General features: G+C 35.5%; 1 protein-coding gene across 3 annotated transcripts in view; it reads left to right on the forward strand.

Annotated features, from left to right (window-relative positions):
• The window catches only part of Diaph2 (diaphanous related formin 2), a 730,565-nt gene that overhangs the window by 645,198 nt on the left and 60,062 nt on the right, over positions 1-25,305 (forward strand). The gene's annotated exons all lie outside the window — the stretch shown is intronic.

Genomic DNA, 25,305 nt, shown 5'->3' on the forward strand with positions numbered 1-25,305 from the left:
TATGTAAGTTATTTGCATGTAAATCCTAGAAGCTCATAGACCCTAAGATCACAGAAATTGATAGAAATGAGATTTAATGCATTCATTATCATTTGTTCTATATTATGGTTAAATATTTCTACACATTCCTATATGTATTTAGTTTAAAAATTGCCACTAGAACCTTTCCTCTAAAGACTACTCTAATAGACCCTAGTATCATAGACCCTAGAAACATAGACCATGTACAGGATTAAAAATGTTCTCAAAGTGTGCTTGTTTCCACATATATGATAAATCTGAGTTGCATGTGAGTAAATTCATATTAAATTTATATTCCTGATAGTATATAGACTCTTTTTTAAAATGTCTATGCAACATACCTATGTGGCAGATTAATGCATCTTTGCATTCACTTAACATCTACTTCTACACTCTAATTTAGCATACACTTGGTTTAAAATTATGGCTGTTTTATTAGCAATTTAATTAGCCATATCCCATATTTCAGAAGAGCAAATTTACGTTATTACGGTTTATTGATTATTGAATTAAAATATGTCATTGCACTTGCCCTTTGTATTCTTTATTGGTAGTGTTTGCTCTTTATTTGGTTAAGAGAGCTATGGCTGCATTGTTGTGAACAGTAGGCATATTACCTCCTGCCTGGGAATAGATCTTTCCCTATTTAGAGGGATGGAGAGTTTGTTCACAAATTATCAGCCTTCCTATTGGATTCTGTTATCAGCAGCAGTTGTGACTAGGAGCACAAGGAAATGGAGCCCACATTCATAAGCAAAATACAGAAGGCTTTTAAGCTTCTCAAAGCACATTACAGCAAGGTCTGCCTACTTTATTATCTGAGGTGTTGCCATTCCCTTTCATGCCTTTGGAGATCCCAGAAAAAGGAGAGCTGGCTGAATCATGCCTCTGTCTCATGGGGCTTCTGCTGAGAACAGTAATTCATTTCAGCAACAAGGAGGAGGCCTTTTCTTCTCAAACTTTTGTTCTTACTTCCTGGTGAACTTTGAAATCAAATCGGTGTAAAATTGGAATGCTTTCCTTCCTCTCTTGTGTCCCTTTATACTTCCATGCTTACCCCCAACACACCATTATTGAAACCAGCTAGACGCAAATAGATTCACAGGGGAATCTTTTGTCCACAACCCCTTGGCTACAATCCATGCCCTTTCTATTATGTATATAGAAATCATTTGAAAGAATTCTAACTAACCTTACACAGAAGCCTGAGATAATGACCATGATTAAATGGACTGAACATCTCATTCATATCAATTCCAATTCATAATCCTATTTTATTTAAGTAGTTATCTCTGTCCTTTGGAATTCCAATTAGCCAAAAGATGCCAGCAACTGTTAATAATACTGCCTGCCAAGGGAAATTACTGCCTCTGCTTCTACAGTTACCAGGATTCACTTTGTGGAAGCTATGTCATAACATAATTTCTCTTGTCAAACCCTCCCTCAACTTTAGGCAAAATTTGAGGAAGGGTGAGGAATTTTATTCATTCAAATTAATCTAGGACACTTTAAAAACCAGATTTACTCATTAAAAATATTACTTATCATAGCAGCTGTCACTTCCAATTTATACTATGTTAGGGCCATTTATATTTTCTAAGTTAATTTAAAAATATTTTAAGCTATTAATACCATCACAGTTCTCCCCAGTTGACTCCTATATTTCTTTTGCATGTTTTATTTTTATAAAATTTCACATCATGTTTATATGAAAAATTAAGAATTAATTAGACTTTTGTGATGGAGTGATAGCACAGCAATTAAGAGCTCTTGCTGAGCAATCATAAGTACTGGGTGGGATTCAGATCACAGCCTTCCAGGCAGCGTGCATTCTCCTGTAACCCCAGTTCTGCGGAAGGCAGAGACAGCAGGATCTCTGGTGCTTGCTGGCTTCTAGGATAGCAGAAGAAATTGTGGGATAACTTAAAATAAAGACCCCATCTCAAAGTAATAGGCCTTGAATGATGAAAATGGACCAGAGGACACCCGACATCCTCTTCTGGACTCTACTGGTGTGGTAAGGAATCAAGTATTCTACATGTGTGCTCTTATGCTCAGACACTTGCATACACACACACACACACACACACACACACACACACACACACACACACTGAAATCTTTTTTGGAGGAAAGAATTAAATGTAAAATTGTAGAATAGTGCCCCTCCTTATGTCATTACTGTACCTTTGTTTGATCCTTAGGGTATGTCAAATTATAGTATTTACCATGTTAGTGATTAGTCTGCTTGAACTGTACAGCAGGACCATTCCTAGTGTGATAAATACTCATAAATGAATTTCCATAATCATTTGTAGGGTTCTCCACAAAGTTAAGTATCAGTGTTATTTTAGGACACCACACGTTTCCTAATTTTTATGATACCTTCTTATTTCCTCTTATCATTGCTATTTCATTTTTTTTCTGTACCTTATAATGTCCCTATCCGCCATGCTTCCACCTTCATCCTCCTGGCTCTTCTTTCTCTACATGAGAATCATTTTGTGTGATATACCCACTCATTTTTAAAACAACAACTAAAATCTACAGTCCTCTTACTTTCATCTCTTACCTTCTTTTACCTGGACTTCTGTGCCAGTCTTCAGAACAGCTTCCTAGTTACCAGTCATTTCTCTTATCCATTCATTTCTCATACTTATTTACCACGTCTCTCTAACTAAATTGCCTTCCCTTATTATCCTTTGATAAACTCCCCCATAAAATTTCAAACTATTTGGCTCAATCACTAATCACTGTTTGTATGTTTCTTTCTGTTTATTTGTTTGGTTGTTGGTTGGTTTGGGCTTTTTATATTTGTCTGGCTTCTTTCCCCCATCATATCTTTTCTGTTACACTGTTAGCCCACTGAGTGCACCATGTCTTACTTATTTATAGATCCAACATTCAACATGTTATTTATTTGGAACATAGGCATTTCAGACATATTTGAATAAATGGAAAGATGAATAAACAAAACAGCAAGCATTAGAGAAAAGATGCATCTGATGTGCAATATTAAAACAACAAATAATATAATGTATTTCCTACTTTACATATCAAATGTGTAAATTCACAAAAATGCAGTGGTTTTATAATCTATCAGTTTACATGTAATCAAATACTACAGTATGTTTTCTATGATGTCACTTTTAAAATATTGCTGATACAGAGACTATCTGGGATAGACATATTACTCCTTTTTACTTGGATTCATTATATAAGCCACTGTATTTGGACCTAATTCACATGGCTGCAATAAAGGAAAGATATTTATGAAATGAAATTCTTCAAGTGCATAAATATGACCTTGATCAATGTCAACAAACCAGGCCTCTGGCAGACATTTCACATTTTGGACTGCAGAAAAGTTAGTGTTCACCCATAGATGGCTGTACTCTAGAATGGCAGATTGAGTTAATATCAGTGGAGCCTTGTCAGACCTCCTTTCCTAACAAAAATGACCTTAAGTGGGAATGTGTAGTTTTATCTGAGAAAGCTCTTCTTCCCCTGAGCAGTCATGGCCTCTACAAACATCTTTGAAACAGTCATACAGAGCTTACATTATTCAGATGATGGTGATCCTGAGAATGGGGATGATTTGAATGGTAATATTAAAAAATCACATCCAATTGAAGAACAAAATACCACTGCTCTGAGGGCCTTAGGATGTAATCTCCTCTTGCTAAATCTATAAGAATGGAAGTAGGGACCAGTGGCCAGGCTATTTATTTTTATTTAAGCATGATTTTATTAATAATGTTAAATTTGCTTTATAGCACATTTTCTTAGAGATAATTTAAAAGATTTAGATTTTTAAGAAGGCAATGCCAAACAAAAACCAATGCCCCTATATCTGGTTTTTATTTAACAAAACCTAGAATGAAAATAGACTATGTACCATTTTTATTATCCATACCAAGCAAGTTATTCCTACTACCAAAATGAAAGAGCTCAGTCTCCTTGGTTCAAATTCTCAGGAGTGAGCTTTAATTTAGACTGTTGCTTGACTCCTTGATTGTCTAGGTCCACTGCCCACAAACACCTTGCTCTTTTCTCTGTCTTTCTGTCTCTCTGTCTCTCTGTCTCTCTCTGGGTTTCCCTGTCTCCATGTGTCTCTATGTCTCCGTCTCTTTATGTTTCTCTCTCTCTCTCTCTCTCCCCTCCCTCCCCGTGTGTGCGTGCGCGCGCGTGTGCATGAGTGCGTGCGTGCGTGCGTGCGTGCGTGTGTGCGTGCGAGTGTGTGTGTGTGACCTCTTTGGGGGTAACTGTCAGGATTTCACTATCTTACCTAGGTAGGTCTTAAATTTGTGACCTCTTGCCTCAATATTCAGACCTTTGGGGTCTGATAACAGGTGTATAAACCCGTCTCATCATCTTTTTCTACTCTGTTTTTCCCCTTTAAGGTTCTCTAAATTATCTATGTACTCTAAAATTCTCTTAGTTGAACACAGCTATATCTTCCTTGTACTTTTCCCCAAAGATGTTCTAAGCCTATGATGCAGTCAACCTTTGTCTCTCAGAGCCATTTTTTTCCCATAGAACTATGAGTTTGGCATCAACCATTTCAACTCTAAAGATCTCTTCATTTAGTTATTCTTCATCTTTCCATTGCTCCTGTCTTTGCAGCCACAATCCTGGAAGTAGTCATTGTCAATTTTCTCCTCTGCTGCTCCTAGGCTAGCTAATGCTGGTAGGCAAAGATGAGCAACAGTAGTAAGTTGATTGAGTCCACTGCTTGCAGAAGAAAACTTAAAATTCATTAAATAGAATTCTGAAAAGAAAGCTTCTGCCCTAATATATCTACTTGATTCTAGGAGTTTTATTACTATAATTATTGGGATGTTTCTGTAACCTGAAGACTTAACTGGTATCTTACATGTCGAAAACTACTTTTAAAAGATTAAAAATAGAAGATCTGTTGTACTGACAGAATTTTTGTTAGGATTTACACTAATCTAATTTGATAGACTGGAGGAGTAAAATTAAAAATAAGGAAGAAACAATCAAGCATGGAGCCTCATTGTCTGACCATTTTCTTCCTAGTGATTATAGTAATATTAGCATAAGATTTTCAAATACAGGCAGTCCCCATCTTGAAAATTATTTGTAAGGCATATTGTTGCAGATGTAGAGAATATTAATGTTTGAATCCTGATTATTTATGTGGAGAAACTTTTTTGGATGTCATATGTTTGAAATCCAGAATGCATTTTCCCATTTAAGCAATGTTATAAATCAGAGTTGGCTTACCATAAGATTGCCAGTGATGTCACTGAAATGCCATACTTCTGCAGCAAATCAGGAGCAAATGTGTCTGAGGCACAGATAATAAAACAAAAGGGACAGCATCAAAGAAGAAAAATTAGCATACTACGTTTTAGTGGTAGTCAATGTGGAAAACACAAATTATTCAAGGTTGAGAAAATAGTTGGAAACTATGTGAACTCTCAAAGAATTCGCTTTTTATTCAGTAAACTTTAAATGACACACATTATGCGTCATATCTCAGTGAATGTTAAAACTTGTGAATTTTGGTTCTTTTTGCTTAAAATTGCTTTACTGTGGTACCACTATTCTATAATTAAGGGCAGTTGTCAAATAATATTCAACATAAAACAAGGGAAAAAACTAAATATACTTTGACATGGTGCCAGAAGAAAATTTTGCAGAGAAGAATTATATACAAATGTGAAAGATAAAGACTATACATTTTAGCTCTCCACAAGTACTCCATTTTCTTGGTTAGCATTCTCTCTCTCTCTCTCTCTCTCTCTCTCTCTCTCTCTCTCTCTCTCTCTCTCTGTGTGTGTGTGTGTGTGTGTGTGTGTGTGTGTGTGTGTGTGCTTGCGTGTGTGTGTATGTGTGTGTGTTTGTACAAAAGTTGAAAGAAATTAGATGGGCTTGGTTGAGGAACTAGAGGTGTTACAAGGAGCAAAGGCTAAGCTACCAAACTTGCCTTAACTAAGGGAAAAGATATACATTTGCTCTTTTCCTGATAGTATGGGACAGATCATGTAATAGAATGAATAGAATGAAACTATTAAAATTGTGCTGCCATGAAGCTGATGTGAAAATTTGAGTCACAAAGAGATACAGATAACCTTTTCCTTTTCATATTATGAATGGAATTTTTCATTGGTATTCTTGGAAGGAATTTTGTAATGATTTACATTAGTTTTCTGTCTTGTTTTATTCATACTGATTTTCACTTGAGTAGTGTATGGAACCGTGGAGGTAGCTTGACTTTAGCCAAATTATGCAGATGTGATAGAGAGGTTACTGTGAAGAAGAGGAAGAGTGAAAAGACACTGAGCTAGCTATTTAATACAATTTTGCTATTCACTAGCTGATTACCTAACATGCATTCAATAAAAATGTCACTGTGTTATTCTGTTAAGTGCTTAAAAGATGCCATGAAAAGGTACTGAGAATACTATAATAAACTTGACATTTTCTCTGCTCTCGTTTGCTTGACAGAGTAGGGGAAGGGTAGAGACAGGTAAATAAGAAGTGGTAATAAGTTGTGATGCATTGATATGGAGGTACTATTAACAGTTAACAGCATGCACAGGAAAATTTCCTAACTTTGTTTTGGAGTTCCAAGTTCCAACACCATAGTTCTAAGTTCTTTAGAAGTTGAGACTAGAGAATCTCTAGTACCCAAGACTGGAAGAGCAGCTTGAGTGTTGCCACAAGGCTCTTTCTTTAAAGTAGAAAATACATGCTTCCTCGATCATATGAAAAGGATATTTAACAGTGTGTAAGACTACAACAGGATGAGTGAAGTGATGAGCAAATGTTCCTAGTAGGGGAAAATGATACTTAAGACTCAATCACATGACAAGACGGTTAGAGAGACTATTAAGGGGCCGGGGGCAGCATAGCCTGAGTACATTTCTACTTTTAGCAACAATGTGGAAACTCATACCTGAATACTCTCCTACGAACATCCACACAATCCAAATAAAAGAAAAATTCTGTTTCAAGGCACCAGGAAGTTGCCAAGACCATCCAAAACCTGAAAAGTTAAACTCTGAAATAAAAAGAAATGTGGGGAAATGAGCCATGAAATATCTCTTTGATACATTTGCTGATATGGGGTCCATGATACAGAGAAATCAGAAGAGATTTCAGCTGTCTCCCAGGGTGTGGGAGAGAAAAACAAATGAAGTTGTCAGTACAGTCACTGCTTAAAGGAAACCATTTCCTAAAAAATCAGAGGACTGAAGCGGTGAATTTCGCTGTTGGTAATTTTTACCTTTAGGTATTTGTCACATTCTTGCTTGTGGTGCCATGGCATAAGAAAGTCCAAGTGGTAAAGCAGTGGCTAAACAGCAAAGTCAAGTCTTCCCCAGTCTCATTGGACTGGAGAAACCAATGTTCAGGACCTTCTACCACATCATGGCCCCAAGAACTACCCCAGTGAGTTTCAACAGCCTTCAGAAATGTGGAGAGTCCCTTCACTTTCCCTCTTTTACCTTTGTTCCCATCCCCTCCACCTGCCCAATCTCCATTTCCCCTCCCCCATTCCCTATTCCTCAATACCCACTTCTTCCCTTCTTCCTTCCACTTCTATTTTGTTTTGTTTCTCCTTTTCATTTTGTCTGTTTTCTGTCTAGGTCTGCCATTTCCCTCTCCTTTTCATTTATTCTTTCTATTTGTAATAGAAATAAAGACCATATTTGTAAATTAGATGGAGGAATACATTAGAAAGAAAGAGTCTGAAGACAGACCTGCCATGGTTTCATAAATCTGACAGTATTTTTAGAAGTAATATACTACAGTAAAACCCACTCTACCACCTGAAATTTTAAAGACAAGGCATACACACAATTAAAATGCCTTTCAGAGGCCAACTTTGTTTAACAAAACATACTTAGTCTGTTTGTTATGTGCAGATATCTTTTTGTATCTGTGTATATACCAACAAACTGCTATACTGAAGTAAATTTCCAGTGTTTGGAAAAGATAGGTTTCTCTAGCCATGTAAACTGCTTATTAAAACATTGCAATTCAATTTTTACAGAGGTGATTATTACAATTTATTAGTCCATCACCATTTGGAACAATAGCTGTTCTAATGTAATTAAGCATTAAAAGAAATACATTTAAGTGTTCTAAATTGCATTTCTAATTACTTGTAACTAAAACTCTCTAGAATTTTAAAATCCATTTTGTCTTATGAAAGGCTTCATTGCTTATCTGTGTTGTCTCACTATTACTTTAGATTAGAGTAACTTCATTTAAAAATTACATGTCAAATAAAATTTGCTAGTGGTAATGTGAAATGTATGGCTTTGCTTTAAAGAAAAGGGTCTGTTCAGCATTTTTTAATATTATATACCTAAATAGAACTTCCAGTATGATTAGATCACATCTGGCACAATTCAGAACTATTTGTACTTGCATAATGCATGTACATGTACACACTGTTGTATTTTATGACTATTTGGATACATTGATTTTTCTATAAAGAGAACTATTATCTGCATCTTTTTGCACAGAAGTACACTTAAATATTGGCATAGGTAAACAACTTACTAAAATAAAACCCATGCTTGGCACAACCATTACTGGTGTCACAGTTTTTACAACTATAATATTTCTGAAAAGCTACCTTCAGTGCTTTGGAACAGTTTTTTTCTGAGTGAATGCAAGGGCAGTGTGGTGAGCTGTAAAATGTCTCCACTTCATTTTGCATTCTAGTCTAGGCTGAAGTAGTGTCACTAAATCTGATTCCAACTTGAATTGTGGCTCAGTGTCATCCTCCAAAAGAGGCTTCTACCCCACTCTGGGCAGAAAGCCAATTTGAAGCAAAGCAAGCGGCTCTGCCAGCAAGAAGCTACTAAGAATAGGAAAAAGAAATAGGTTAGCGAAACAAAACATCAACAAAAACATAAATCCAAGAATATGGGCACCTTTAACTCTGGGCTATTTCTCTCGTGATCCTGTTTGAAGAATTGTATCAAGTAACTATAACCAAAGTAAAAGTCACAAATGTACTTTAGAAACAATCTTAAACACATAAAAATGTCTTCTACTCACTTCACATGAAATAAAAACCCCATGCTACGAAACAAGTTCTTCCTTGTCCAGAGGCAGAACCTCTCGGACTTTGTATGTGTTCAGGGGGCAGACAGTTACCTTATCCTGGACTGACTTATAGTAGACACTTGAGGTTGCTACTTAAAAAATTAGGTTTCTCTTGCTGTGTTCAATGGATGGTCAACTTTTATTGTAGTGGGTAAGCCCTCTAGACTGAGTTCCCAAAACTCATCTTTATTTCTTAATGTTTTTATTTTGAAATAACTTTACAAATTTCCACAGAGGATAAATGAATAACAATATTCTTGTATACTTTCTCCTTCAGATCACCATTGCTCTAGTTTCAGTACCCTACCAAAGCATTGGGTGTTGAGCATTAATTCTTATTGTGACATATCAAGAATGTAAAGTCAATATATGGTTGTTATACGTGAGCTCTTTAGAAAATGATTTGCATTAGATAAGGGCAATGAAGTCAAGTTCCAGGACTGAACCTTCGGGTCTTTAAAAGAGAATTGAAGAGACATGAAGATACATGTGTGTTCCTTGCGCCTTGCTTGTACTGCCCATAAGACAATCATCAACAGAAGAAAGCTTAGACTATCAACCTTGAAAACCATGAGCAAAAGTAAACTTTCTTTCTTTATAATACACCTAGTCAGTGGACTTGTGCTGTTGACAACAGAACATGAATAGATATAACTGGTTCTAAATGTTTAACCACATTTCCTTTGTTATATTGCTTTGTCTTTCAATACTTCAATGACTAGTTCCTAAGTGTGGGATTAGTTTCTAGGGCAATAATAGTAAGTTGACCAATTCAGGAAATCTGTCAATAACCAACATATTCACCTACTCAGCCACTTATACCCAGTTTAGCAATTGTTCCAGTACCTCATCCAGCCCTGGACTATATATTACATTTATATTCAGATCTTTTCAGTCTGCCATTAATCCACGTAAAATCATTTTATTTTTTTTTCAAGAAGCAACGGAATTGGGGCACTGTATCATATTGTTGAATGTAGAAAACCTGCTTGGTTATGTTATACACAGCTCATCAATTTGCATTTCTCTCATGATTAATTCAAGTCATGCACTCCTATCCAGAACACTACATAAGCAAACTCTGTCCTTCTTAGGGTTTCACATCTGTAAGAACACAGTGTCTCTCTGTCTCTCATTGGTGATGTTAAGCTTGATAATTTGGTTACTCTGTTACTAGGTACTTACAAATTATAGGGATTATTTTCCCTGCTTTAACTAATAAACAATCCATGAGGAGGCACTTTAAGACCATGTAAATATATTGTTTGTTTTTTTTTATCAACTCTTCCTCTGCATTTAGCAAATATTGATGATTCATTTGTGGATTTGAATAATCTTAAATTAATTTCTTTTATAACAGAGGACAAAAACAATAATTTATTATGGTAAATTTTTGGAAAATCGAACTGCTTTCCTTTGACAGTGTTGTATCAAAGGAGATTTTTTTCCTGTGGAATCATAGTGGTCTGTATCCACTCAGTGCATTAATTCTAATTCAATTAAAATGAGCTGAAATAAAAAGCAAATCATTTTTCTTCCAGTGTCAGTGCATCTTCTCTAAACTAGGTATATACTTTCTAGAAAACTGTACTTCAAATATGTATAGACACAATTCCATTGCTTCCAGAATACATCAAAATACATTTAACTCCTTTAGTGGCTGGATTCTAAAGTTTCCAACCATCTTACCTTCTTCTGGATTTATTTACTTTGTATATTTCACTCTTTTTTTTCCTGTGTCTATAACTGCTACCACATTCATTTAGTCATTGTATTTTTATATTCTGTTCTTCCTTTCTTCTGCTTTGCTTTGTTACCCATTCTTTGTGGCTAGTATTACTTAAAATTTCAAACTTTTATGTCATTTTATAAATCATTAAATAGTTATTATTTCATTACATTTACTTAGTAAATAAATGTTCTGGAATTAGAAATGAGATTTTGACATCCCAATTGAAACATTAAAATTATATAAATAGTTTAATAAAATATTTTTTATAATTAATGAAAATTAATTGTTTATAAATTTAGTGTACTACAGGAATCTTCTGTTCAGGATTACAGCCCTAATTTTGTTATGTTTTTAATTGTGTGTGAATGATGGAGAGGAGTGCAGCAGGGTACATGTGGAGGCCAGAGGACAATTTATTGAGTTGGTTCTCTGTCAGGCTTGTATAGCAAGTGCCTTTATCTACTGAGCCATTTCACTGGTCATAATTTTACTAATTGACTTTAAATAGTTCAATCATTGTTTAGAATCATCCATAAGTAACAATCTTGCTTTTCACTGAAAAAACAAATTTAGTATGTTTATGAACTATGACTTCTTCATATTATACATGTCAGTAACATTGATACATGTTAACAGTATACACACACACACACACACACACACACACACACACACACACACACATACGAAGGCCAATGTGACCACTCAGCCTTGACAGGGGTCCTGGAGATCAAAACTCCATGTCTTCAATCTTGTGTGGCAAACAATTTAATCACTGAGCTATCTCCCTAGCAACAGCTTTAATGTTCATATCAGACCTTATGTCAAAAGTAGCACCTCAGTTGAACACAGATTCTTAATATGTATTTCATTGAATGAATAATGAATATATATGTTCATTACTTGGACACACTGTGTTTTAGGGTAACTTGTTGGGTCATAATGATTAACACAAAGAGCAACTTCAATATCCGCCTTGGTTTACCTTTATGTTATGTTGTCAGCTCTTTCATTTCCATGACTTCAGCGCATAACATGACTTACCAATTTTGTATTGTTAATAAAATCTGAGATTTTCTGCCTACTGTTAGATGTAATTTAAAAGTAATAAAATGTTATAAAAACTTTGTAATACCATATATTTATGGCTTTTAGAGAAATAAAGCATATGTAGGATTGATATATAAGGCAAATCTCCTTAGGAATCTATTTTGAAATGAGATATTTTTCATATTTTCTGTCTATACCTTTTTATAAGAGCCAACTTACTTTTAAAGTTTTGGACTGCCACAAGTAAGGAGCACCAACTTAAAAGATTCACAGTAGCTTTGGTAGTGAAAAAAAAAAACACTGGAAAAATAATTAACAAAGTTGCTAATCAGTTCATTAATCAAGTGTATCTGCTGCACATTACACTGAAACAAATTGAAACGGATGCTGTGCTAGCCAGAAATTCTCTCTCAAATAAAGTCAAAAGTGAAGATAAACGAAATTGACTTTCCCTTTGCGGTTGATTTCTATCTAAGTAGATTCATCTCTAAAATAATGGAAAAAGAAATTTACTCCGTGTAAGGATTCTGCACTTTGATACTACTGAGATTAATTTTAACTGTACCTAATCAGCCTGTATTTAGTTTCAATTTTTGTTTATTTGTGTTTATAACCCACACACCAGTTAAATTTTTAATGATAAGTGTACACAGAAAGAAGAGGAAAAATGATATTGTTTATTGTATTATAATAACCAGTATTATAATCTGATAAAAATAAAATTTAGAAACTAAGTGTTGTGGCTCAGTGGTTAAGAGCACTTGATGCTCTCCCAGAGGGCCCCAGTTTGAGTTCTAGTACCCACATGGCAGCTCGCAACCTTCTCTAACTCCAGTTTCAGGTGATCGGACACATCCTTTGACCTCCACAGGCACCTGCACATACATACACTCAGGTACACACATGGAAATTAAAACAACAAATATTTTTAATTAAATTTTATACACTTTTAAATGTAACTTATCAAAAAATCCTTCAGTTGCCAAAAATATCTAACAGAGACCAAAATAATTCCAGTCTCTGTTCTGTCTTATCTATAATAATGGTAGTAAGAGGTATGATAGCCTGAAATTTTCAGTATTTTAAGCTCTGATAAGAATCGATTTCCTATAAAGCCTTCAGCAGAAAGCCCAAGATTCTCTAATGGATAAGAGCAATGGTTAAGTTTTGACTTAAAACAATAGGGTTTGTGTTTGTTTTTCTTGATACTGACTGTCAAATGGTTTGAAAACCAAATCCTAGAAAAAATTACATCTTCAAGTTTGGAATTCCCTTGAATTTCATTCATTTTAAAGCTGGCTATGAGCCTCTATCATTTTGGGGGAAGAAGAATAATTGAGATATAAATCAGTATCACAAGGAAAACAGATAACTTGTTACTTTAGTTAAGACTGTTGTAACCTGGTGTGTAGAATATGTAAGACACAAGTGCAAGTATAATAGGCATTAATCTGAAATCTGCATGCTCAACATTAGACCTATAATTTTCCTGAACTGAGGTTAATTTTCACTTGATACCCTGTTTGGGGATATGATGCAGAATGAAAAGAGCAATTAGAGAAATACTATACGGTTCTACACTTTATATACTATCTCTACCAAATGAGGATATTTCATATATAAATTGCTATATAGGTTTCATGTTTGACTCATCACCAATTATTTAAATTTATATTGAATTTATAGATGAAGAAAATGAGGGAGTAAATGCCATCAGATCAAAAGTGTTTTGTCTTTCTAAAGCATTAATTTAAGCAGCTAGTCCATGATTATCCATCTGCTCTAGGAGTCTAAGATCCCTAAAGACCATGCTTGTCTTTTATCCTTGTCATACTCAATATGCTGTTGGCATTAGCAAATATTTACCCAAATTCACTCAATTCAAGATCCAGAATAGAAATAGATGAGCTACTGTGAATCATGGATAATACCCGAGTGAGAAATTTTACAATTTCAGGTCTGCATGAATGAACACAATTTCCTGCTATTTTACTTATCTTTATCCTGTTTCCCACTTCTCTCTCTCTCTCTCTCCCTCTCTCTCTCTCTCTCTCTCTCTCTCTCTCTCTCTCTCTCTCTCTCTCTCTCTCTCTCTCTCTCTCTCTCTCTCTGTGTGTGTGTTGGCTAGTTTTGTGTCAACTTGATACAAGCTATAGTCATCTGAGAGGAGGGAACCTTGATTAAGAAAATGCCTCCATAAGATTAGGCTGTAGGCAAACCTGTAGTGTATGTTCTTAGTAATTGATGTGGAAGGACCTCACCAATTGTGGGTGGTGCCATCCCTGACTTTGTGGTTTGTGATTCTATAAGAAACCATGAAGGGCAAGATAGTAAGTAGCAACCCTCCAAGGCCTCTGCATCAGCTCCTTCCTCCAGGTTCCTGATCTGTTTGAGTTCCTGTTTTGACTTCCTTTGATGATGAACTGTGATATTGAAATGTAAGCCAAACAAACCCTTTTCTCCTTAGTTGCTTTTGGTCATACTATTTCATCATAGCTATAGTCATCCTAACTCGGAGAGTATGTTTGATTAAACAATGAACTCTAGGCAATTGAAATTCACAACTAGAAATAGATACCCTTACAGGAGTTGCAATAAGATATCAAACTAATTTTTTTCTAGAATGTTTTGGTAATGTTCTGCTTGTTAAAATTAAGTAAATAGTGGGTAAACTCAAACTAGCCTGCTAGGCTTATTTAAAATCATATTTTATTTAATTTTTAAAGAGTTGGATTGACTTTTTTCATATGTTTTAAATGTACAATCTGATGTCACCACCTTCAATTTTTAAGTACTTAGTAATAGGCTGCATTAAACTTTCTAGTAGAAATATGTGCATGAAGCCCTCTCAAGGGTGTGTGCATGTGTGTGTGTGTGAGGGAATGAGAAGGACCCTTGTACTTCTAGTAAAAATGACTCATTCCTCAGGGGTAACCTAACTCCTCAAGATACCATGAGATTGCCTCTCTAAAATTGTCAATCTCAAACTACATTCCCGGAGCTAAGGAAATTACAGAGAATTTGAGTCTGGAAGCTAAGAACAAGAGAGCTAAGTGTATTTAGCAAGGGTCCTAGTCCTCTAGAATACACACCTGGGTGAGCAGCACTATTCCCACTGTAGCGTTTGCATTAAATATTGTATAGGTTGGGATCGATTAAATTTTATAGACATTGGACAAGTGAATCATTATGATGTCATCAAGAAAGAATGTGATATCATGATGAACCTAGGAGAAGGAAAAACAAATTCATATCACAAAGAAAAGGCAATGTCTGCTCTCTCAAGTCATCTTTTCAATGATCATGGCTTACATATCACATGCACTATGAAAATAGGGCAGGTTAATGAAAAACTCTCCAGGAAGGTTTAATGACCTTGGGCTCAGCTTTAGTGACTCTGCATTTTTTTTATACCTCAAAGTAATGTGAGTATTTCTATATGGATATGCCATCGTATGCTTGAGATGGGAAGCAGATGACCTATGAGAGACAGTGATTTTCTTCTTCATACTATGTATATAGTTGGTGCACATGTGTACTTACAGATGTGCTTGTGTTTTCCTGAGTGTGTCTGTGTATATGTGCACATGCATGCATCAAGATTATCTAGGCTGATTGCTTTGTAGACTTATTTCTCTTTTATATGCACTATATAAGAAGATAATTAGGGAAACATAATAATAAAAGTGGAAGTAAATTATGTATTTGTTCAATTATAACGAGGAACTACAGATGGAAAGTCCCTTATATAAAATGCTTCGTATCACACATCTCAGGTTTTTGATTCAGTGACATTTGAAGACTTTACATACATGCTATAAAATATCTCAGGGATAGGGCATAATTCTGAATATGATATTCTTGGGGTTTTGTATCCTACCCCATATTCACAGCCTGAAGGAAAGTTCATATAATGTCTTAGTATGCTTATGTTTTGACTGTGACCCATCACATGAGAGCACTTTTGTAGCACTTCAGAATAAAAGTAACAGGGTCTGGAGGCCTGGGTCTACGACAGAAATAGATTTTACTCCAAAATGGGAATAACTCACATAATATATGTCTAGATCTACTCTGCTACAGAATTTAAATGTTGTGGAAAATGCCATATCAAATTTAACAGTCTTTAATTGTTTGAGAATTGCACACATGCATATAATGGTTTAATCAAAGCCATCCCTATCCTTTTCCCCTTACCTGTCCCCATGACCACTTTTCCCTCACAATTTCATGTTTTCTCTTTTAAAAAAAAAAAAAAAAGACTGTCTTCAGTGCTGCCTGTCTGTGCATCAGTGTGGGACCATTTCCTGGAATATGAGTAGCCACAGTTCTGGAGCCTTATCCATGAAAGAAACTGATGAACCCTGCTTTCAGTTGCCAATAATTCCTCAGTGAGGGGTGGATTTTCATGATTCCCTCCTCACCCATGCTGAGATTTGGCTGGTTTAATCTCACGCAGGTCATACATATGTAGTCAAAACCAGTGTGTGTTCATGTGTGCAATGACCCTGTCATGTCCAACAAATACTGTTTTGCTGTATATCCACTGTTCTATGTTACTCTTAGCTGAGCCCCTATTTAGTGTGTTTTAGCTGTCTCTGCTTATCTTAATCCCTTAAATGTAAATTGTTTGCTACTTTGCTATAATAATTGTTGAATGTTCTTTGTAAGTGAATTGTTCACCCTTGATGTAGAAACAATACTTCACATTATATTTAATTTATCAGAACCACAAGAGCTCCCTTTCCCATATCAAACTGTTACAATTATCCCCCTTTCCCATGGGATCACATGGAATTGGGCCTTGAATGGATGTGGGAAAACTGGTAAGACTTATTTAAAATCCACTCAAGCATATAAAACATGTCTTCTTCCCAGGAAATCAAAGTTAGTAAAAGATGAAACCAATACTACACATAGTTAAGTGCATATTATTTTACATGCCATGTTAACCAATTTGTAGACTGACTCCAAAAATTCATGATTCAATTGCTATTACAATCAACTATATACGATTTATAGATTGTTACCAGTTCCTATATAGCTGGAAGCCAGAAACCAAATAATGTACAGGATCTGTGTTGCTACACTTCCACTTTCCTACAACAATTTTAGCTTTGATGTTATTTCCCTATGGAGGCTACCTTGAAGCGGAAAAATCTGTACAGAAATCACTTAAACCATGTCATTTTTACTGACTAAAAGTCAGTTTTCCTACAAAATGCACCTACAATATTATTTGAAACGTTTTGCTGTATATACTCTCTGAGTTTGGCACTGCCATTCTTCTAGGTTGCACTCTTAACAGCTGCAGAGTCATTGGATTAGCATGCTAGTTATGTCTCATCATACAAAGGCCATATAAGTTTATTTTAAAAGAAAGTTTAAGAGGAAGGCTTAAGAAAATGGAGGGAAAGAATAAGATCCACTGAAAAATAATTAGGACATCTCATTTTCTTGAAATTTTATTCCATATCTACTGTGTATCCAAATATGGTATTTATGGGGGTTTGAATAAGAATGGTTCTCATAGGTTCATGTATCTGAATGCTTAGTCACCAGGAAATAAAACTGAAAGGATTAGAAAGATTAGGATTTGTGGAGCTGTAACGTTGTTGGAGGAGGTTTATCACTGGGAATGAGTGGCCTTCAAAAGCCCATATCAGCCCCAAGCTGGATCAGGATGTAGCACTCAGCTACTTCTCCAGCCCCATGCCTGCATGCATGCCACCATACTCCCCGCCATAAGGATAATGGTCTAAGTCTCTGCAATTATAAGCAAGCCTTGACTAAAGGCTCTCTTATAAGAATTGCCTTGGTCATGGTGTCTCTTCACAGCAATAGGACACTGACTAAGACAGTATGCTTGCTACCATGGGAATAGTAAACACATATAAACACCCTGTGCTCCCTAGGATGTCAAAATCTAGTTGGTGAGACAAGCCCTAGATAGTTTAGAATCTAGTTGGTGAGACAAGCCCTAGATAGTTTAGAATCTAGTTGGTGAAACAAGCCCTAGATAGTTTAGAATCTAGTTGGTGAAACAAGCCCTAGATAGTTTACTATAAACTAATCAGTTATATATCTATCTATATTTCTCACTACCCCATGACTGTAACCGACATGTATTCTTCGTGATCACATTAATCATGCTCTTTTCTCTTACTATACCTTGCCTCTCCACTGCATGCCTTCACTCATCCTTTTCACTTATTTCAGTTTTCAAGGCTTATTGCAAACATGTATGCCTTCATGTCACTTTTCTCCCGACTAGATAAACCACTACCCCTCATTCACCCCCAAGTCCAATGTGATTTCTCCTTGTCCTTATTCAGTTCCACATTGATTTTTTTAAATCATGCTATCATTTTGTATTGTTTCTGCAACTCACTCACTTTGAAGTCATGAAAACAAAGATTATTCTATCACCTATAATACCTTAAAACTCAGTATCACAAGAGTTGAAAATGAATACAAGAAAATGTTGTCTGATAGAATGTATATAACAGATAAAAGTGTTGGAAAAGAATAGCTATACATATACATATATATATACCTACATAATTAATCACTATTAGAATTTAGCAGCTAAACCAACATGTCCATTACTTTGCATAATATGTTTCTCATATATGTAAAAGCACATTATTTAGTCAAAACTATCATATTAAATTTCCTTATACTTCCTAAGAGCTGTCAGCTGCTCATTAAATCTTGATTTTATGTCAGGAAGAATTAATAATCTCACCTTTGAGTGAATTTAGAAGCAATAAGGGATTGAGCAAAAATATTTGAATACCCTCTTGGTGGTAAATTGGATATCCAATTTTCAACTTAATGGGAAAGAACAGTAGAATTTAGAAGCTGGTCTTTACTTTTTAATATTTCTTCTTCTTTTAACTAGATTAAAATGGAAGGGTATTGTTCTTTTTCAGTACTGGAGGAAATCTGTTTTCATTAATTTCAAGAAATTCACAAATACTAATAATATCTAATGTATGGACAACCAAATGGTTGAGTCTGGAAATTGAAGGAAAAATATGTACAATAACAAAAAATAAACTTAGATGAGATTTAAGTAGGATTTTTTTTCTTCCTCAAATGAAAGAGTCCATGCCCTACATACTCTTAATTGAATTTTGTTGTTTAAAATGATAAGAAAACTTGCTGGTACTCCATATCAGAGATAAACTCTGCTCTCTCATTACTGTAGATATGCTATCTTATATCACATTGATAAAATATAGCTCTTATGGTTTAGTGCTCATACCTATATCTGTATCTTAGATTTAAAGTCCATTGAAAGGATAAAGAATTGAGAGACACTGATAAACAGGTATAAAAGTTTTGTGGATTTATCCTCTGTACTCACTCTTTTTTTATCCTAGCCAGCTTCCATCATGTACCTAGCTGGCGTCAGTCTTCTGTAAGAAATGAACTAGTAACTGAACAATTACAATCACATTTTTAGTGTGGAAGATGTCAAGTGTATCTCTTCTGCTGTGGTTATATCATATAGTTTCACGTATATCACTTAGTGGCACATTTCCCCTTTTCTCTTTTCATGTAGTTTAAGTGGACTTGGTAAGCACACCGCTCCAAATTATTTCAGTTCAGAACTAACTTCTGTACTAAGCTTTTGAATGTGGATGTTATTCATGTAACATGATAAACATTTTTTTTACACTAAAAAATGAGATCTCCACTTAAGAACCCTAATCAGAAAGATTCAAAGACTTGTAGATGCTGCCTTTTCTCCATGTGTATTCAACTTGTATTATAATTAATGGTATTGCAGCTCAGACTGGTAGAAAAACTAATGAAATTATTTTTTCTGTAGCTCATACATATTCATGTCTAGCTCAAGCTCCTCCCTAGATGTGAGAACTTTTGTGTGGCTAACTAAAATAAACCTTTCTTTTGTCCAGCTTTTACTTACTTTCTTTCTTTTTTTCCTTTAATTGAAAATGGATTTTTTTCTCATATAACATGTTCTGATTATTATTTCTCCTCCTTCTACTATTCCCAGCTCCTCTCTAACTCCCCTCCCGTCCAGATTCACCTCCTTTTTGTCTCTAATTGGAAAACCAACAGGATTCTAAAGGATAATAATAAAATAAAATAAAATAACACAAAAGCTAACCCATCAAAATTGGACAAAAAAAAAAAAAAAAAAAAAAAAAAAAAAAAAAGAAGGAAAATGCTCAAGAGAAGACAGAAGAAATGGAGACCTACTCATTTGCATACTAAACTGGAAACATATATATCCTACAGAGTCAAAAGAGAAACAAAAATATAAATAAAAGAAATAGAAAAAATTTAAAATAGGAAGAGCTCAGAAACATTAAGAAGCAAGGAACCTCTACGTCATTGAGTTTACTTTCTCTTGGCTGTCTACTGCTGGGCTTGCAGCCTATCATTAAAAGTACTTTGTTTCCCTAGTGATACTCCTTTGGAAGGTACTACATTTTCATTTGGAAATGGTTATCAATTAGTGATTGCTTCTGGATTAGAGATGGGGGCATATGTCCACTTCTCCTTATATCTATAAGATCTTATCTGGTGCAAACCCCCGCAGGCCCTGGCATGCCCCCCCAGTCCCTATGAGTTCGTATATGCATCTATCATGTTGATTTAGAAGGCTTTGTTTTAAAAACTCAATTGACAGCATACACTGGTGAGTACTTATTCGTAATAGCCAGAACCTGGAAACAGCCTAAATGTCCCTCAGTCAAATAATGGATAAAGAAACGGTGGTATATTTACACTATGGAATACTAGTCAGCTATTAAAAACAAGGAAGGAAATCCTGAAATATGCAGGGAAGTGTATGGAAGCCCTCCCTTGGAAGCTTGCATGGAAGCCCTGGTACCCTAAATGCTAGTTCTTAGGGAGATGCTTTCAGTTCAGTTTCTGGTCAAAGGTCTCTGGGCAGTGTAACTGAAGTGCATAGCATCTTGAGTATTAGGGATTTGCCTTCCACCACTAGGGGAAAAACAAGTGCAATAGCAATAGCCTATAATGTTTTAGGAGTTCCTTAGATAGTCCTGGACAATAACTCCAAAGAAGGATTTTAATGTCTGGTGGTAAAGTATTTCTTAGATGCTCTGTGACTCTTGGAGAGAGCATTGTTAGCCCAGAAAGAAAGAAAAAAAATCACTTCTTTCTGGGAGAAAGGAATAGAGCTATGAATAGGATGACAAAAAAATGCTTTGTGAAAATCAAAGTCAAATTCCCTGGTCATCCCCTCTTATTTCTCCACTCCCCCTTTCTCTCTCCTTCCTTCCCCATAATTTTTGGCAACTACATAAATTTAAGATCATTTTAAATCTAAAACATTTGTTCTCTTCTTTCCTGATTGTATTGCCACACAACCTGACTAAAACTATACAACTCACTCAGTGATTCTCAGAAGGCCCTTTGTTGTGAGTTCTAATTTTGTGACTATTTTTAAAATATGCTCTACAGAGCAGCATTGGCCTTTGGCTAGAAAAAATGACATGTCATATGGGTTCTGTAAGCCATGTTTTCTTTTTTTAAATCATGAAAGGGCACCAGTACTCAGTGACATGGCCGTGGTTTCTCACAATTTTAATTAAATGTACAATGCATGCTATGGGCATTTGGGATTAAATGCAACCATACTTCTAAGTTCACAGTGCTTTTGGAGCCATTATATGCCTCATTTATTTTTTTTAAACACATTTTTATTGAAAAATTAAATAATTCATATTACATCTCATTTTCTATCCCATCCCATGCATCTTCCCATTCCTTCCTCCCTCCCACTTTCACCCCAATACCCCTTCCCTATGACTGTGACTGAGGGGGACCTCCTCCCCATGAATATGGTGCTAGGGTATCAAGTCTCTTCTTGGTAGTCTGCTATCCTTCCTCCAAGTGCCATTGGGCCTCCCCAACAAGGAGACATGTTATGCCTCATTTCTTGTGAATGGTTTTATGTATCTGTCATGTGTAATCTTGCTTGCATTTTCTGCATAAGATGGTAAATTAAAAAAAAATCTGCCAAAGACTGATAACTTTATGAGTATTTCAGTATCAATTTATTTAATTAATGCATTAACAGCACTCTAAATTTTATGGGCTTTTGCAAGGGGTGGGGTTAAAAACTGAAGATGTTTCCTAACAAAGCACTAACTTCTTTGAAACAAAGGACCCGAGTTCAATTCCCAACACACACATGATGTGTCGCAATTGCCTATAATTCTAGTCCCAGAAGATATGATGCCTTCTTCTAGTCTCTGTGAGCATAGGCATTCAGACACAGCACAGACACATTCAGGCAAAACACCTATACAAACAAAAAAATATAGTAATTAAAATGTAAAACTACATTAATAGCTTATGTTATGGTACACATTATCTCTAACTGCTATTAGCAGGTGTGGCCTTCTTTGAGTGGGTATGGCCTTTTTGGAGTAGGTGTGGTCTCATTGGAAGAAGTGAGTCACTGTGGAGGTAGGCTTTGAGATCTTATATATGCTCAAGCTGCACCCAGTGTGACACACAGTCTACTTTTGCTGCCTGAGGGTCAAATGTAGAACTCTCAACTCCTCTAGCACCATATCTGCTTCCATGATGCCCACCATAATGATAATAGACTAAACTTCTGAAACTGTAAGTCAACCCCAATTAAATATTTTCCTTTATAAGAGTTGCCATGGTCATGCTTTCTCTTCATAGCAGTGAAACTCTAACAAAGATGGTATATAATAGTGGTTAGAATATGACTGTCGAGATTTGGTTCCTCTGCAATTAGTCTATGCATGATTTGGATAAGAAAAATGACTTTTTGCCTCATTTTCTTCATTTATACAATGGAGATAAATATATATTTTGGGTTTATGAAGAATAAACAAACATATATGTAGACTAATTGTTAATACAAACTCAGTTATCGCATTTATTCTAAGTGTTTACTACAAAAAGTAAACCAAACAATCGCTGGTATCCTAAGAGTGGCCTACAAACTTTTTCACTCAAGTAAAGGCTAGACCCACAATTAGCCCAGTAGAAATCTTTGAGCAGGCTGCTGTTGGTCTCTTAGAGATAATGATAGGATCTGTCCACAGACAGACTATTATAAACTTCTTATAGCCAAGACTTTCCTGAAACTATTTTAAGAAGCATACTGGTCAGATACTTGGTATGTGAGTCTTTGATGCATTTCCATCTGTTTTTAGTGTGCACATCATAAATACATAATACTTGGTCTGATTTAAAGATATCACTGCTCAACTGTTTCTGTTTTGAGTTAAACTCATCACTGGAAGGAAGGAAGGAAGATTATGGGTCTTTTTCAATTCTATTGCTTCCCATACTGACTTTATTGCTTACAAGGAAATGGTTGCATGTCTACTAGCTGCAAATCAGACCTGCATTCTTCAGGAAAGAATCTGTGTGGCAACTTAGAAGAAATGCCATATTTCTTTACCTGTACTTTGGTGTTTTATCTCATTGTACAGTATTTAAAGGAGTGAGATGAGATGAGAAGAAAGAACCAGCTACAAAAATAGCGCTGAACTACTTTTGCAGTGACATCATTACATTGAATATGATAGACTACAGTTGTAAATGGGCAAGTGGGAGAAAGGCATATGGAAATTAGAAACAGAGGAGGAGAAGGACATTAAATTTAAAAAAAAACTAAAATATCAGTGTCAACAGAAAAAAAGGCAGTGAGGTAGAAAAGGAATTTTTAATGAAAAAATGACTAAAAGATGTTTTATATGCATTTTATGTAAGACTTGTGTCAAAACCTTTTGTAAACAACCTTTTATATGATTGTAGGGGATGACAATGTTTGCTTAGCAAAGGCCATGTTAATAAAATGATGAGAGAGGAAACATCTTATGTAAGTTCAAATTTGGGTTCACTGTGTCCATCACTGTGCTTCTTGTTCTAAAGTAGCTCTAAGATAAGGCTTACAACAGCAATAACCGTATCAACTCCATTCTACACATTTGCATGAAAATGTTAGCATGGCATGGCCTGTGATATAGAGCAACACTTGATTAGTAACTCCCTTCATGTTCTATGATGAAATACCTGACAGAAGTAACCTTAGAGTAAGAAGGGTTTTTTAGCTAGTGATTAAAGAGATGCAACTCATCATAGTGAAGAAGGCATCATAGTTGAGCTCCAGCTGCTGATCCTGTCTTGAACAGCAGACTGGAAGCAAAAGGATCTTGGGGTCAGGCTATAAACCTGAAGGCCCACTCCCCAACTACTCACTTCTGGTTGCTAGGCCCTACTTCCTAAGGTTCCATAAACTTCTAAACTTGTGCCATTGCCTAGGGAGCAAATATTAAGACATAGAAGCTTTTCCTTTAGGATTCAAACCATAATAGTACTCTAGCCAAGGTTTGGAAGAGAACTTCCCATAATAAAGAAGGCGTTTCAGCTGGTTACTTATGGCGCTTAATCTTTCAGGGGCAGCTTTGAGATAGATTTCTGCCCTGTTTCCAGTGGGAATTATGGTAGAAAGAAGCATCAACTATCTGTTTTAAGACTTTCCCCTTCCCTTCAGCCAGAATCATTGTGTAATTAAACATTTGTCAAAAACTACTATAAAGTGACTCTCCATTATGCTGACCAAGAAACTTAGTGGGCATGGAAAGACACTTTACAAAATTCAATGCACCAATGTATTTTACTAAATAAAAGTATGTGTCATCCATTTTTTCCATCAATAAAAGCTAAGTGATGCGCAGATTTTTAGCATCAATATAAAATAGTCCTACAGACTAAGTGACTTAGAATTCTTGAGGTGAGAAGTCAAGATATCAGCCAAGTTGGTCCTTCAGGGAACTCTAAACAACAATCCATTCTCTGGCTCCCTCCTAGCATCTGCTGGTTCCCAACAGCCCTTGCCATTTCTTGGTTTGTATCTGTATCAATCCCAACTCTCTCTCCTTCATTACATGTTCACTTTTCCCCTCTGTGTCCAAATCACTTTCCTCTGAAAAAGACATCAGTTATTGGATCTAGAGTGCATCTGAATCCAGTATGGTTTCATTTTAACTTGATTACATCTGAAAGAAAAATTGCTTGGCTACATTTATACATAGCAACAGTCAGGTCTTCAGTTTATCTTATAGGAGAATATAACCTAACCAACAACATGTGCCTTCTTTGTACCAGACACAACTTTATATGCAAGAGATACAAAAATGAAAATGGGATGCAATCTTTTCATTCAAAGGCTTCCTTTGAATTGGGGTAGGCATAAATATATAGTTATTGTATCACAAGTACATGAACCTTAAGTGCCACAGACTTAAAATTCTGAGAAAACAGAGAAAATGTAAGTTAAAATTGTGTTAAGTAGCTACAAATATTAACTATGATGCTCTCTGAATTCAAGGGCACGATTTCACCATGGGTAA

This window comes from Acomys russatus, chromosome X (assembly GCF_903995435.1).
Source record: "Acomys russatus chromosome X, mAcoRus1.1, whole genome shotgun sequence".
In the NCBI taxonomy this organism is placed as follows: Eukaryota; Metazoa; Chordata; class Mammalia; order Rodentia; family Muridae; genus Acomys; species Acomys russatus.